The sequence below is a fragment of the Pleurodeles waltl genome, chromosome 5, assembly GCF_031143425.1.
Source record: "Pleurodeles waltl isolate 20211129_DDA chromosome 5, aPleWal1.hap1.20221129, whole genome shotgun sequence".
Lineage (NCBI taxonomy): Eukaryota > Metazoa > Chordata > Amphibia > Caudata > Salamandridae > Pleurodeles > Pleurodeles waltl.
The window spans coordinates 1,089,775,553-1,089,790,345 of NC_090444.1; positions in this window are offsets into that span (position 1 = coordinate 1,089,775,553).

Genomic DNA, 14,793 nt, shown 5'->3' on the forward strand with positions numbered 1-14,793 from the left:
CTAGCCCTACCAGTACCCACGATATTGGTAAATCCAGTGTTAGAGAAAATCCAGACAATGTACTGAGTCATTTAGGACCTTTAATACTTGTCGTGAATATCAAGACATTTTCCAAATTCTTTATTCACTGGAGGTCATGCTGCCATTGGCAAAGAGTATAGCATATAGTTTAGTTGGCTGAACTCATGAGGCGACAGGGGTGTTACAGAGGCCCCTGCAGTGCAACCTTTATGTCCTGCGGGGGGGATTGTGCGGGGGGGGGCTTGAGGGGGTAATCCTTCAAGGGAACCTGATTCAGCCCAAGCCAAATGAATACATCTTAGATATGAGAGACTCAGGGACCTATCTTTCCATTCTACAGGGGGCGACATCATTACACCACTTTGAGGCAATAACACGTGAAAAAATAGCGGCCGAAAACAAAACGTACAGTGGACTTTTGCTGAAGTTTTGCTTTTATTGATGTCCTTAACAGAAAGTATTGAAGATTAACATGAGCAAATGCATCTATTTTGCCTTTGATATTATTCCTTGCAGTCAAATATTGCTAGGGCCCTCATTTTGAATGGCCCAGAATTTGTTATTTCATGATGTATCTAATAAGTATTATTGTTGCAGGGTTGTGTGTTTTTCGATGCAGTATTTTCTCTCTGTTCTAAATTAAGCCTATTATTTTTAGGATAACATAGTGATACCACATATTTTCCACCTTTAAATCGAAGATAGTCAAAATGTTGCAGGTTTTCCAAACATAAAATCTGCTACGTTTTACCTGTTGAATTTCTGCAAAGTAAAAGTGTGGTATTTATGCTTAAATTAGTGATTTCAATGGGATTGTGGTTTTAGCTAGCAATAGCTGCCCGTTCAAATGCTATCTGCACTAAGTCTAGCAGTATTTATTTTCTAAATTACCCCATAATCGAGGAAACTTGTTATACAAATATTGCATTTTATGCACATTCTAAGGACAAGAGACAAATCCGAACAGGGGTGTGCGATGCCCTTTTCTTCAGCAGCTGCCATCTGTCTCATCCAAGATATATGGTCCGGATGCAATTAGGCTCATTGTTTTAACATATTTATAACCTTGGGCCTCATCCATATTAATGAATTGAATGTGCGAAGGTATTGCTATCATTAAGCTAAATTGAGAAAAAATATTTTCATATTGTCTGCGTCAGATTCATAATTGTAAAGATGTTTGCCTTTTCTTTAATTAGCAGTTCAAATTTGTGTATGCAGGCCTTCTTTTGATTATTTTAGTATTCATCAGCTTCTCGTAAGGATTTAGTAACCCTTCATTCGGGAGCTGATAAAATATAGTGGCTATTTCTTACCATTGAGGTTGTTTCTAAGGTAAAAACAGCAGCATATACTGCAGTAAGGACCTGACGCCAGAAGACCAGTTGGTGGAGGAGAAGACAGTCGTTATCATTGATATAGCCAGTAAACCAAGAAGAAAATACAAATGTACGGTCTTGTTACACATACGGCTTCCAGTTTGGAATAACGTGACTAATGGGCAACAGGTGCTGAATCTGCCATCTGTTATAGCCGGGGGCGTTTTTTAGTAGGAACGTGGATAAGGTGTGTAATGTGCCTCTGGTACGCCAATCAGGTCTGTCGTTGAGTACGTAATCAGGGGACAAGGAATAATTTTCTTGCTTGCAGTAGAGCCCATAGAACCCTTGCTATCTGGGAATGGCAATGTGCGCATGTGCAAAAGTAGTACCTGTAAAGTGGATAGGGGCATTCTTTCACGCATACCTCATGACAACGAGGTGAAGCTCCAACTGATAAATCAAGACAAATATCAAGGAGCTCGAAGGGATGCCCACTAAGGGAGTTATTCACAAACTGTACTTGTAGTATATTTAGTAGTACTACAGTAGTACTTTTCATGAACTAAAATATGTGAATCACAAACCTACATGTGGAGTTCTCTGCTGCTCCTATCTTTTCTGTGAGGAGTTCTCAATTATGAATGCGTTCATCTCCGCATATGTGCACATTTGTTTGAAAAAATGGGGGAGGAACCGGGGAAGGACTGGAAAATGAGAAAAGCTATGGGATAGACATGATGTAGTATATTTAGAATAGAACCCAGTTTTAATGAATATCATGAATATTTGTTGCAAGAGATGTCGGTTATGCACTCTATCATCTCCTCAAACCATCCAGACCAGATATACAAACCACAAATAGAGCAAACACGCATATTTTTAAAACACTTTTAGAATCCTCATGTCGTCATTCACATGCCTTGAACATGCATGAGGGTTAGTGGTGTGGACCTCAGTTTATTGTAGTTTGTTGTGTGTTGTATAATGTCCCCATGCAATGGGGTTTCAATATAAACCTTATCCCTAATATACAGCCCATCTGGTTACCACATGTTTGTGATTGTAAACTGTCTTGTCAATGATGAACGGTTAACTATTTATTACAATGCCCATGTATACCATCCTGAGCCAGCATTGTTTAATTCACATAATGTTATCAAAGGGCATGCTATGCTCAAGTTAATGATACAATAGAAAATAATGTCAATAACATTCCAAGGATTTTTACTTACAACATCAGCATATAATCTATCTTGTAATGCAGTAATTGTTAAGAATATGTATACTACAGACATTCGTTTTGACACACAAATCATTTACATAAACACTCATGTACCAATTATATTGATCACAATATTTTTCAGGGTTACTAAACATACAGGTGTCTCCCTCCCACTAATGTAGATGTCTCCTCTGCATGCGGAGGGCTACCTTTGGCAAATAGCGTCCCCCCTGCTCATGCGAGGCAGCGGCTTTGAAGCTAGGGCAGAGATCTTTGCCTACTGCAAAAAATAGGAAAGACTATGCCCAAACCGGAAGTCAGATACTTGCAGCCATTCTGAGCATTCTTTCACCACAGCAACATCCTCCATCCAGCTACTCCTTTCAGTAACCAAACTCCCAACATGACTGAGGGGCAAGATGAGAGGACTCCCTTCACAGATCTAGGGATAAACTGTAAGGCAAACCTCTGAGTGTCACCTCAGCTTTATGCGGGTTCTAACACCGAGCTGTGCAATTCAGCATGTGCCTAAATCTGAATGGACATTGGAATGCCCTGCTGTGTAGTGGGTGTTGAAACCCTGCAGGGTGAATAATGCTGTAATTGTGGAAAGGACCTTTGCTTCTGGCCAAGAGTTAAGGCCCAGCACATGTGTGTGGTACTTCCATACACTACTCCTGCAAGGCACCACTGTACAGGGGGTCCATGAGAGCAGCCTTGTTAACCCTCCACACTTAGGGGCATATTTACAAGAAAGTGGTGCATCATAGATGATGTGCCACTTTTTTGGCGCCCCCCCCTCCTACCGGCACCTAACTACACCACGGTTGCATTGTATTTACAAAATGGTGCACCATGGTGGTCATTGGCACAATTGCGGCAACATTGTTGACACTATTGTTTCGCTTTGTTACACTAGCGTCAAAAATGTTGATGCTAGTGCAGCAAAGCACAGGGAGGCCCATTGAATATAATGGGTGCATCATTTTCACACCTGCTCTGAGCAGGCGTTAAAAATGATGGAAGAAATGGTGCAGTTGAAATGTTGTAAATTTCACTGCGTCATTTTTTCAGACCTCCCTGCTCTGGAATGTCCCCCTTGCATACATTATGCTTGATACAGGCATAATGTGGCGCAAAAGGTTACTTTGTAAATATGGCGCTGGGAAATTGCCTCTTTAATGCCACATTAGTGTAAAAACATGTAGCTAGTGTGGCACAAGGGGCATGTAAATATGCCCCTTAGGTCAAAGTGTTTGGATAGCAGACTGAAGATAAGTGTGCTATTTTTATAATACTTTAGGAGCATATACGTTTTGATAGTAGTATCAAGTCATGTGTGCAGTGTGAGGTTTGTTGTAACAGTTGATTTCATGGTATATTTAACCTGTTTTATTTTGGGGTTTTGAAGAAAATGAAAGTTTACTAATACTAATATACATTTAACTTTTCTTTTGGTTATTGGTAATGTGTTGCATATTTTGTGCCAACTTTTCATTTCAACTAAAACTATAACATTTGTGATATGTAACATTTCCATTTTGCACAAGAATTTATTTGTACCTTGTACATTTATCATACTTTCAACTGACATATTTTGCTTCAAAAGACAACAAAATCACAGGATTATTAAATTGTTATATAACATCATAATCATTTTAAAAACATGTCCTCTTTTTAGAATTACGCTAATTTCTATTATAGGGAACCTGTTAATCCAAAAACTTTACAAACTTTTAATGACAGGATAAACCAAATAAACCATCTCTCTTTACAAAAATATTGTTTCTCCTTTGAAATAATTTTCAAGTTAACATTTTCTGGCACTGTAATATGTAACTACACATTGAGGCAGTAAACAATTGATAACAAATGCAGATATCTTTCCCAAAATGTATGGATAGCATATCCCTTTTAAAAAAACCTTAAATTGATATGGAGTAGTAAACACATGAACTCAAATTTTCTTTCTTCTTTACTTCATTTTCAGCAGACTGAAGTGGCTAACATTCTTCAGAACAGGAAGAAGAAGATTTGTAGCAGTACAGCAGACACACGAACCATCAATCACTTGTGGGGAGGAGGAATCAGACACTAGCAGGAAATGTGTGCCCAGATGGAAACAAACACAATCTGTTATGAAAAGACTCTGGCCAGAGCTGTAGAGCCAGCAGGCATGGAAGATGTATACACTAATAGTTATTAGTAGGCAGATATTAAGGATCCTCCTTTCCTTCAAGACTATCAACCTGTGTTTATGAAAAGCAGCCCTCATGTTCACCTGGGTCTGCACAAAACCCCTCCTTAATGCCAGGAGGACCAATGCCATCAGGGTATCCAACTGCACCCCATTCACAGGCTTCATATCTTCTTCCAGGTGCACACCCATCAAAACAACAGCAGTCAAGGCACACTTTAAGCCCCACAACCCCAGGGCCCCCAGAGTATGCCACATTACCTGCTTTTTAGGAGGTCTTGAGGCCAATTGCTGAGGTTCATGGATCAATTACTTAGTATATCTGGGACCTAGTGAGCGAGGTGTGGACACTTCAAGAGTAAGTCACTGAACAGCTCCATACCTTATATGGCCTCATAACCTCATTGATAGCAGACCAAATATTTTGTCTGCCTCCACAATGTACCCATCACATGTTGCCCCATCTCCCAGACTTTCTATAATACCTGTTCCCCTGCTCTCCCATTTTGCATCCACCTGTAATAAAGATTTTAACATTGTTGTGGTGAAAAAGGAACACAAGGAAGAATATAAACATTGCCCTAAAGCAAGGTACTTGACTATGACTCTCCTTCTAGCTTTTGGGTATGACGTTATTATTGTTTTGGGTAGTGGACATGGTTTGGACACTTTGAGGCTTTTTTCTTTGCAAATTTTAATATAACTCATGACTTTATTCTTCTGGAAGTTTTATGGCTATTTTGTTAATATTCTGCCCCTTTGCATGAGGACTTCATTGACATTTTCTGGTGTGCACAGCTGTTACAGATGATGCTACAGAGGTATGTGATCTATGTCTATGCAATACAACCTAGGATAATGTGACTCAATGCCATCTCCAAGTTTGCATTTCCCATCTGAATTAAGAGACCATTTCTTTACTTCTGGCCATCCTACAGGCATTATATATTTTTAATTTTTTTAATTTATTCATTTGTTCATTCATTCATTCATATATAAACAAATATAAAAATGTGAAAACAATTATGTCCGTTGTTTTTGACATGTGCAGGTTAATGCATTTGATGTCACTAAAAAGAAATGTTTTTTTTTTATTTTAAAGATGCTTTCTATATAACAATGACACTTTTAATTGCAATACACTTTAAAAGTTAACAAAGAACATAACATAAATCACTTGTTCCCACGTAGGATCTATATATCAAAAATTGAACAAAGACAAAATATAGACACAGGTTTTTGTTTTTTTAACCCCCGGGGTGCCCTGGACGAGGTGATCTCGTCCCAGCACACGGTTCCCCACCCACACCCCCCGGTCAGGGATGGAAGGGGAATCCCTTTCCCTTCCACCCCGACCCCCCCCCTCGACAATCTGATGACGTCAGCGCGCTCACAGGGCGCCATCATCAAGTGTTGCTGAGTACGCGCTGGAAGCCATTTGCTTCCAGCGCGTCGAGGGAAAGGAGCTCAGGCAGGTGAGTCCTTCCCTTTTTGGGGGTTTTAGTGGGGAAAACAGACACAGGGGAAAGGAAAGGGTTTTTCCTTTCCCCCTGTGCCTGTTTTCAGTGGATTCCTGGTCCACGATGGTGGGCGGGGCCCGCCCTCGTGGACCAGGAATCCCCACTAGACACCAGGGAATTTCTTTGATATTTTTTTTGGGGAGCAACCCCTTGGGCAAGGGTCGCTCCCTGGGGGGCTATTTTTTATCATATTTTGGCCCCCATCTGGGGGCAGATCGGCTGTTTTTTTGGCCAATCTGCCCCCGGGGGGGGGTCGAAAGCCACTAGACACCAGGGATTTTATTTTGTGTATTATTTTTTGGGGAGCAACCCCTTGGGGGCATACATAATCCTTTTTTCGCCCCCCCCGGGGGGGCGATCGGCCGCTTTTTCATAGCCGATCTGCCCCCGGGTGGGGCTCGAAAGCCACTAGACACCAGGGATTGTATTTTGTATATGATGAGTGTTTGGGGAGCAACCCCTTGGGCAAGGGTCCTTCCCCTTGGGGGCATAAATAATCCTTTTTCAGCCCCTCCTGGGTGCAGATCGGCCGTTTTTTCGGCCGATCTGCCCCCAGAAGGGGTCAAAAGCCACTTGACACCCGGGATTTTATTTTGTATATGATTTTTTGGGGAGCGACCCCTTGGGCAAGGGTAACTCCCCTTGGGGGCATAAATAATCCTTTTTCGCCCCCCTAGTGGCAGATCAGCCGTTTTTTGGCCGATCTGCCCCCCGGGGGGGTCGAAAGCCACTAGACACCAGGGATTTTATTTTGTATATGATTTTTTGGGGAGCGATCCCTTGGGCAAGGGGCTCTCCCCTTGGGGGCATAAGTAATCCTTTTTTGCCCCCCCCCCCGGGGGCAGATCAGCTGTTTTTTCAGCCGATCTGCCCCCGGGGGAGGGTCGAAAAACACTAGACCACCAGGGATTATGTTTACCTTATGTTTTTGGACAGCGACCCCTTAGGCAAGGGTCGCTGCCCCGGGAGCAATAATTTTATTATGTTTCAGCCCCCCTGGGGCTAGATCGGGCATGTTTTTGGCCGATCTCGCCCCGGGGGGGGTCGAAACCCACTAGGCGCCAGGGATTGCGTGGTGTGTGTGTGTGTTTTGTGTGTTTGAGGGCACCCCTTGGGCAAGGGTCGCCCCCCCAAAGGGGGGAAAATTAGCATTGGCTATTTCTGCCCCGCTTGGCGGCATATGGGCCTATTTTTTTAGGCCCATCTGTCTCCAAGGAGGGCAGAAACCACCAATACGCCAGAGATTTATTTTTTGTTCCCCTTTTTTTTGTTTTGTGCTGGGGGTGTCCCCTTTGGCAAGGGTCGCCCCCTACATGGGGCAGAGAGCTGTTGGCCATTTCTGCCCCCCCTTGGGGGAAGATTCGCCTATTTTTTTTTAGGCCCATCTGCCCCCAAGGGGGGCAGAATCCCATTAGGCACCAGGGATCTTGTGTGTGTGTGTGTTTTGTGTGGGTGGGGTGTGGCCCCTTTTGCAAGCATCACTCCCCAAAGGGGGGCACATTACTGATGAACATTTCTGCTCCCCTTGGGGGCAGATCGGGCTATTTTTTTAGGCCTATCTGCCCCCAAGAGGGCAGAAGCCACCAAGACATGAGGGGAATTTTTATTTTTTTTGCTCCCTTTAGTTTTTTTGTGCTGGGGGCACCCCTATTCGCCCACTTTGGCAAGGGTCGCCCCCCCAAACAGGGTACAGAGCTGTTGGCCATTTCTCGCCCCTTGAGGGCAGATCGGCCTATTTTTGTTTAGGCCCACCTGCAACCAAGGGGGGCAGAAGCCACTTAGGCACCAGGGACAGTTTCTAAGTTCTTGGTGGTGGGGTGTTGTCAACTGGCAAAGTATTTGTATTTGCGATTATAACAGTTTATTTCTTCTTTTTGTTCTAGTTCAAAGCTTTTGTTTCCTTTGCTGAGGATCCTTGCGGTTTGGCAGTAGTTGTCCTGCGGTTTGCATAGTTGCACGTTTTAGGTAAGTGAAAGCAATGTACTCCAAAGGAGTATTGTTGACATGCATGAATGACATGTTTGTAGGTGGTGTACTAAATGTAGTATTGTGTGTGAAATTGTCCTTAGATTTGGGCACAGTGATATTTGTGTTGTCATATGTCTAATTTTCTTTTTTCTTTTTAGTGGGATATCATTGGTAATTGCTGTGTCTGTGCAGAGTAGTTGCTGGTGAGTAGCTTTTTCAGGCAAGTGAGTGGTATAGTGTTTTAGTACATAACTCTTTGTGATAAAGCTACACTTTGTTTTTAGCGAGGATCATGGCTAGCCACAGAGTGACCGCTCAGCAGGTTGTTGGCATGCTCTTTGAGTCGTCTTCGGACCATGATTACGAGACTGACTCTGCATCTGAGGCAGAGGAGGAAGTGAGAGATTCTGGTAGTGAGTTTTCTGTCCGAGAGGATTCTTCTGATGAGGAAGCCACTCAGTGCAGATACAGGGCCTGTTTTAGAGGAGGACATTGATGTGCCAAGAGTGCAGCAGCCTGGGGCTGAAGGGTTTCGTATTAGAAGACCTGACACCTGGATTGCCCCAAACATCGAACAGCCACAGTTACCTGCATTTACTGGTCTCCCAGGGTGTAGAGTCAATACGGAAAACTTTTTGCCTGTCAATTTCTTTCACTTGTTTATGGACAAGTATTTTTGGTAGAGATTGTGGAGCAGACTAATGTGTATGCAGAGCAATATTTGAGGGACAACGCTGCCAGACTTAGGCCTCAGTCTGGAGCTACTCAGTGGGTTGAAGAGATGAAAAAGTTTTTAGGTTTGACTTTTTTGATGGGGTTGATAAGGAAGCCGTCACTGGATTCCAATTGGTCTACTAGTCCCTTGATGGCAACGGCTATATTTCCTGCAACTATGACTCATAATCGCTATTTGCTTCTTCTTCGTATGCTGCATTTTGTAGACAATGCTTTAGCCTTGCCACAAGATCACCCTGATGGTGACTGTCTTTTTAAGATTAGGCTTGTCCTTTGTCATTTTGTAGATCGGTTTTCAGAGGTCTAAGCTCCAGGCAAAGATATAAGTGTGGACGAGTCTTTGGTCCTTTTCAAGGGGTGTTTAGTTTTTAAGCAGTACATTCCTAGTAAGAGGGCACGGTATGGCATTAAATTGTATATGCTGTCAGAAAGCAGTACAGGATACGTGTATAATTTCTGGGTCTACACTGGTAGGGATTCCAGCATTGACCCTCCTGGTTGTCCGGCCACTTTTGGGGTTAGTGAAAAAATTGTGTGGGAACTTGGTAGACAACTGTTTAACAAAGGTACGTAGATAATTTCTACACTGGAGTGCAGTTGTTCAAGGAGTTGTTTAGAATGGACACTGTTGCTTGTGGCACAATCCGTTCTAACCGGAAAGGCTATCCAAGGGAGCTTGTCTGTAAAGAACTTGAGAGGGGACAGTGCAGTGCCTTGTGGAATAATGAGCTGCTAGCTCTGAAATTTTCAGACAGGAGGGATGTGTACATGCTATCTACCATCCATGATGAGAGTACTTCCCCTGTGACTGTTTGGGGCCAGGTTGCAGAAGTGCGCAAACCTGCGTGCATTTTAGACTACAATAGGCACATGGGTGGTGTTGACAGAGTAGATCAGAGGTTGGAACCTTACACTGCTCTGCATAAGTCTTACGTGTGGTATAAAAAGTTGTCCCTACATTTATTTCATCTGGCATCTTTTAATGCCTTTATTGTGTTCAAGGATTGTTCACCTGAATCAAGGATGACATTTGTTAAATTTCAGAAGTCGGTGATAGACAGCCTTATTGTGGTGGAACAGGCAAGAGTTCCCAGAGTAGCAGTGGTGGAGGAAGTGGCTAGATTGAAAGATCGCCACTTTCCAGATCACATTCCTCCCACTCCCAAGAAAGACTTACCCACTAAGAAATGTAGAGTGTGTGCCAGAAGAGGTATCCGGAGGGAGAGCCGGATGTACTGTCCCGATTGCCCTTCAAAGCCTGGGCTGTGCTGTTTCAGAAATTACCACACCAAGAAAACGTTTGAGGAAATACCGTGAGCGTAAAATGCCTATTTTATATTTTCGTATGTTCAGTTTCGCGGTTGGCATTACTGTCATGTATTTAGTTAGAGCTGTTGTGTTTGTAGTTTTGTACTTGTTTTATAATTAGTTAGTGTTTTCTTTGTTGTGTAGAAACAGGAAAAAAAATTATGGTGGTGTGCGTGGGGTGGTGCTTGGCGGGCATTGTGTGTGGGGTGGCACTTGGCTGGTGGTGTGCTTGGGGTGGTGCTTGGCTGGTGGTGTGCGTGGGGTGGCGCTTGGCTGGCAGTGTGCGTGGGGTGGGGCTTGGCTGGCAGTGTACGTGGGGTGGTGCTTGGCTGGCAGTGTGCGTGGGGTGGCGCTTGGCTGGCGGTGTGCTTGGGGTGGCGCTTGGCTGGCAGTGTGCGTGGGGTGGCACTTGGCTAGCGGTGTGCTTGTGGTGGCGCTTGGCTGGCAGTGTGCGTTGGGTAGTGCTTGGCTGGCGGTGTGCGTGGGGTGGCACTTGGCTGGCAATGTGCGTGGGGTGGTGATTGGTTGGCAGTGTGCGTGGGGTGGCGCTTGGCTGGCGGTGTGTGTGGGGTGGCACTTGGCTGGCGGTATGCTTGGCATGGTGCTTGGCTGGCGATGTGCTTGGGATGGGGCGTAGCTGGTGGTGCCAGCCAAACGTCAGTCCACACACTCCCATCAGCTACTGTGACTGCTGTATCAGGTATGTGGGCGTATATAAGTGATGGGCCCTTGAATGGCGCTGTCTGTCGATGCGAGTGTTGTAATATGCTGGGCCCGTGGCTGGTGGCATGAACGGTCTTGTGCATGTCATGTATGAAAGGTGTGTGAATGGACTGTTAAACGGTTGGTGCTTTGACGCGGCTTTACAGCTCACGAGCTGTGAGTCATTGGTTCAGTTTTCTGGCCTTTCAGTCATTAACAGTGCATCTCACTTTTGTGAAATCTCTTGTTAATAAAAATTTGATCTACTGAACCATCACTCACCCTCGTGCCAAATCCAACCAGTATGTGTGGTACAAATGACAAAACCTGCTCCACTGTAACCAGGCGTCGTAGCACACTTGTGACATGCTAGGTGTCTCAGGTGGGACCCCGATGATGAAGCATGACACCAACTTGGTTGGTGTGTGAGGGGTCTTTTTCACATAACCTAAGTGCGTTTCTTTTCATAATTTTAGTGTTTGGCACATCACGGACGTACGTGGACACATCAAAATTATATATTGCAAAACTACCTGTGTTGGGGGGAGGGGGCACCTATGCTCTTGGTCGTGGGTGCGGCCTTCATCTAGGGAAACCTACCAAACCCAGACATTTTTTTAAACTAGACACCCCAAGGAGTCCAGGGAGGTGTGGCTTGAGTGGATTCCCCAACATTTTCTTACCCAGACTCCTCTGCAAACCTCAGAATTTGCTTAAAAAAGCATATTTTCCTGACTTTTCTTAGTAGGATCACCGCTCCAGCACAAAATTCCTACTCCACAGTGTTCCCCTCAGTCTCCCAAGTAAAATGACACCTCACTTGTGTGGCTCCCCAAACAGAGTCAGCCTTAGGATGTATAAAAGAAGAATATGTCCTTATCAACTCGCTGTGCTATCCCCTCTATCTCTACAACTTTTTGGCCTTATTCTGTTGCAGGCATCTGGCCCACCCACACAAGTGAGGTATCATTTTTATCAGAAGACTTAGGGGAACGCTGGGTGGAAGGAAATGTGTGGCTCCATTCAGATTCCAGAACTCTCTGTCACCGAAATGTGAGGAAAAATAGTTTTTTTATCCAGATTTTGAGGTTTGCAAAGGATTCTGGATAACAGAACCTGGTGAGAGCCCCACAAGTCATCCCGTCTTACATTCCTCTAGGCCTCTAGTTTTCAAAAGTGCACAGGTTTGGTAGATTTCCCTAGGTGCCGGCTGAGCTAGAGGCCAAAATCCACACGTAGGCACTTTGCAAAAAACACCTCTGTTTTCTGTAGAAAAATGTGATGTGTCCACGTTGTGTTTTGGAGCATTTCCTAACGCGGGCACTATGCCTACCCACACAAGTGAGGTACCATTTTCATCGGGCCACTTGGGGGAACGCTGGGTGGAAGGACATTTGTGGCTCCTCTCAGATTCCAGAACTCTCTGTCACCGAAATGTGAGGAAAATGTGTTTTTTTAGCCACATTTTGAGGTTTGCAAAGGATTCTGGGTAACAGAACCTGGTGAGAGCCCCACAATTCACCCTGTCTTGGATTCCCCTATGTTTCTAGTTTTAAAAAAGGTACAGGTTTAGTAGGTTTCCCGCGGTGCCGGCTGAGATAGAGGCTAAAATCCACAAGTAGGCACTTTGCAAAAAACACCTCTGTTTTCTGCAGAAAATGTGATGTGTCCACGTTGTGTTTTGGAGCATTTCCTGTCGCGGGCAGTATGCCTACCCACACAAGTGAGGTACCATTTTTATCGGGTGACTTGGGGGAACGCTGGGTGGAAGGGAATTTGTGGCTCCTCTCAGATTCCAGAACTCTCTGTCACGAAAATGTGAGGAAAAAGTGTTTTTTTAGCCAAATTTTGAGGTTTGCAAAGGATTCTGGGTAACACAACCTGGTGAGAGCCCCACAAGTCACCCTGTCTTGGATTCCACTACGTTTCTAGTTTACAAAAATGCACAGGTTTGGTAGTTTTCCCTAGGTGCCAGCTGAGCTAGAGGCCAAAATCCACAGGTAGGCACTTTGCAAAAAACATCTCTGTTTTCTGTAGAAAAATGTGATGTGTCCACTTTGTGTTTTGGAGCATTTCCTGTTGCGGGCAGTATGCCTACCCACACAAGTGAGGTACAATTTTTATCGGGAGACTTGGGGGAACGCTGGGTGGAAGGAAATGTGTGTCTCCTCTCAGATTCCAGAACTCTCTGTCACCGAAATGTGAGGAAAAACTGTTTCTTTAGCCAAATTTTCAGGTTTGCGAAGGATTCGGGGTAACACAACCTGGTGAGAGCCCCACAAGTCACCCTGTCTTGGATTCCACTACGTTTCTAGTTTACAAAAATGCACAGGTTTGGTAGTTTTCCCTAGGTGCCAGCTGAGCTAGAGGCCAAAATCCACAGGTAGGCACTTTGCAAAAAACACCTCTGTTTTTTCTGTGGAAAAATGTGATGTGTCCACGTTGTGTTTTGGAGCATTTCCTGTCGCGGGCACTATGCCGACCCACACAAGTGAGGTACAATTTTTATCGGGAGACTTGGGGGAACGCTGGGTGGAAGGAAATGTGTGTCTCCTCTCAGATTCCAGAACTCTCTGTCACCGAAATATGAGGAAAACGTGTTTTTTTTGCCAAATTTTGAGGTTTGCAAAGGATTCTGGATAACAGAACCTGGTGAGAGCCCAACAACTCACTCCATCTTGGATTCCTCTAGGTCTCTAGTTTTCAAAAATGCACAGGTTTGGTAGGTTTCCCAAGGTGCCAGCTGAGCTAGAGGCCAAATTCCACAAGTAGGCACTTTCCAAAAAAAGACCTCTGTTTTCTGAAGAAAAACGTGATGTGTCCACATTGTGATTTGGAGCATTTCCTGTTGCGGGCACTATGCCTATCCACACAAGTGAGGTACAATTTTTATCGTGCCACTTGGGGGAACGCTGGGTAGAAGGAAATTTGTGGCTCCTCTCAGATTCCAGAACTCTCTGTCACCGAAATATGAGGAAAAAGTGTTTTTTTAGCCAAATTGTGAGGTTTGCAAAGGATTCTGGGTAACAGAACCTGGTGAGAGCCCCACAAGTGACCCCGTCTTGGATTCCCCTGGGTATCTAGTTTTCAAAAATGTACAGGTTTGGTAGGTTTCCCTAGGTGCCGGCTGAGCTAGAGGCTAAAATCCACAGGTAGGCACTTTGCAAGAAACACCTCTGTTTTCTGTTGGAAAATGTGATCAAATCAAATCAAATCAAATCATTAACATTTATAAAGCGCGCTACTCACCCGTGCGGGTCTCAAGGCGCTAGGGGGGAAAGGGGGGGTTATCGCTGCTCGAACAGCCAAGTCTTTAGGAGTCTCCGGAAAGCGGAGTGGTCCTGGGTGGTCCTGAGGCTGGTGGGGAGGGAGTTCCAGGTCTTGGCCGCCAGGAAGGAGAAAGATCTCCCACCCGCCGTGGAGCGGCGGGTGCGAGGGACGGCAGCAAGTGCGAGGCCAGCGGAGCGGAGGGGGCGGGTGGGGACGTAGAAGCTGAGGCGTCTGTTGAGGTATTCCGGTCCCTTGTTGTGGAGGGCTTTGTGTGCGTGGGTGAGAAGACGGAAGGTGATCCTTTTGCTGACTGGGAGCCAATGCAGGTGTCTCAGGTGTGCGGAGATGTGGCTGTTGCGGGGTACGTCGAGGATGAGGCGGGCCGAGGCGTTTTGGATGCGTTGCAGGCGGTTTTGGAGTTTGGCGGTGGTCCCGGCGTAGAGGGTATTGCCGTAGTCCAGGGGACTCGTGACAAGGGCGTGGGTCACGGTTTTTCTGGTGTCGGCGGGGATCCAGCGGAAGATCTTG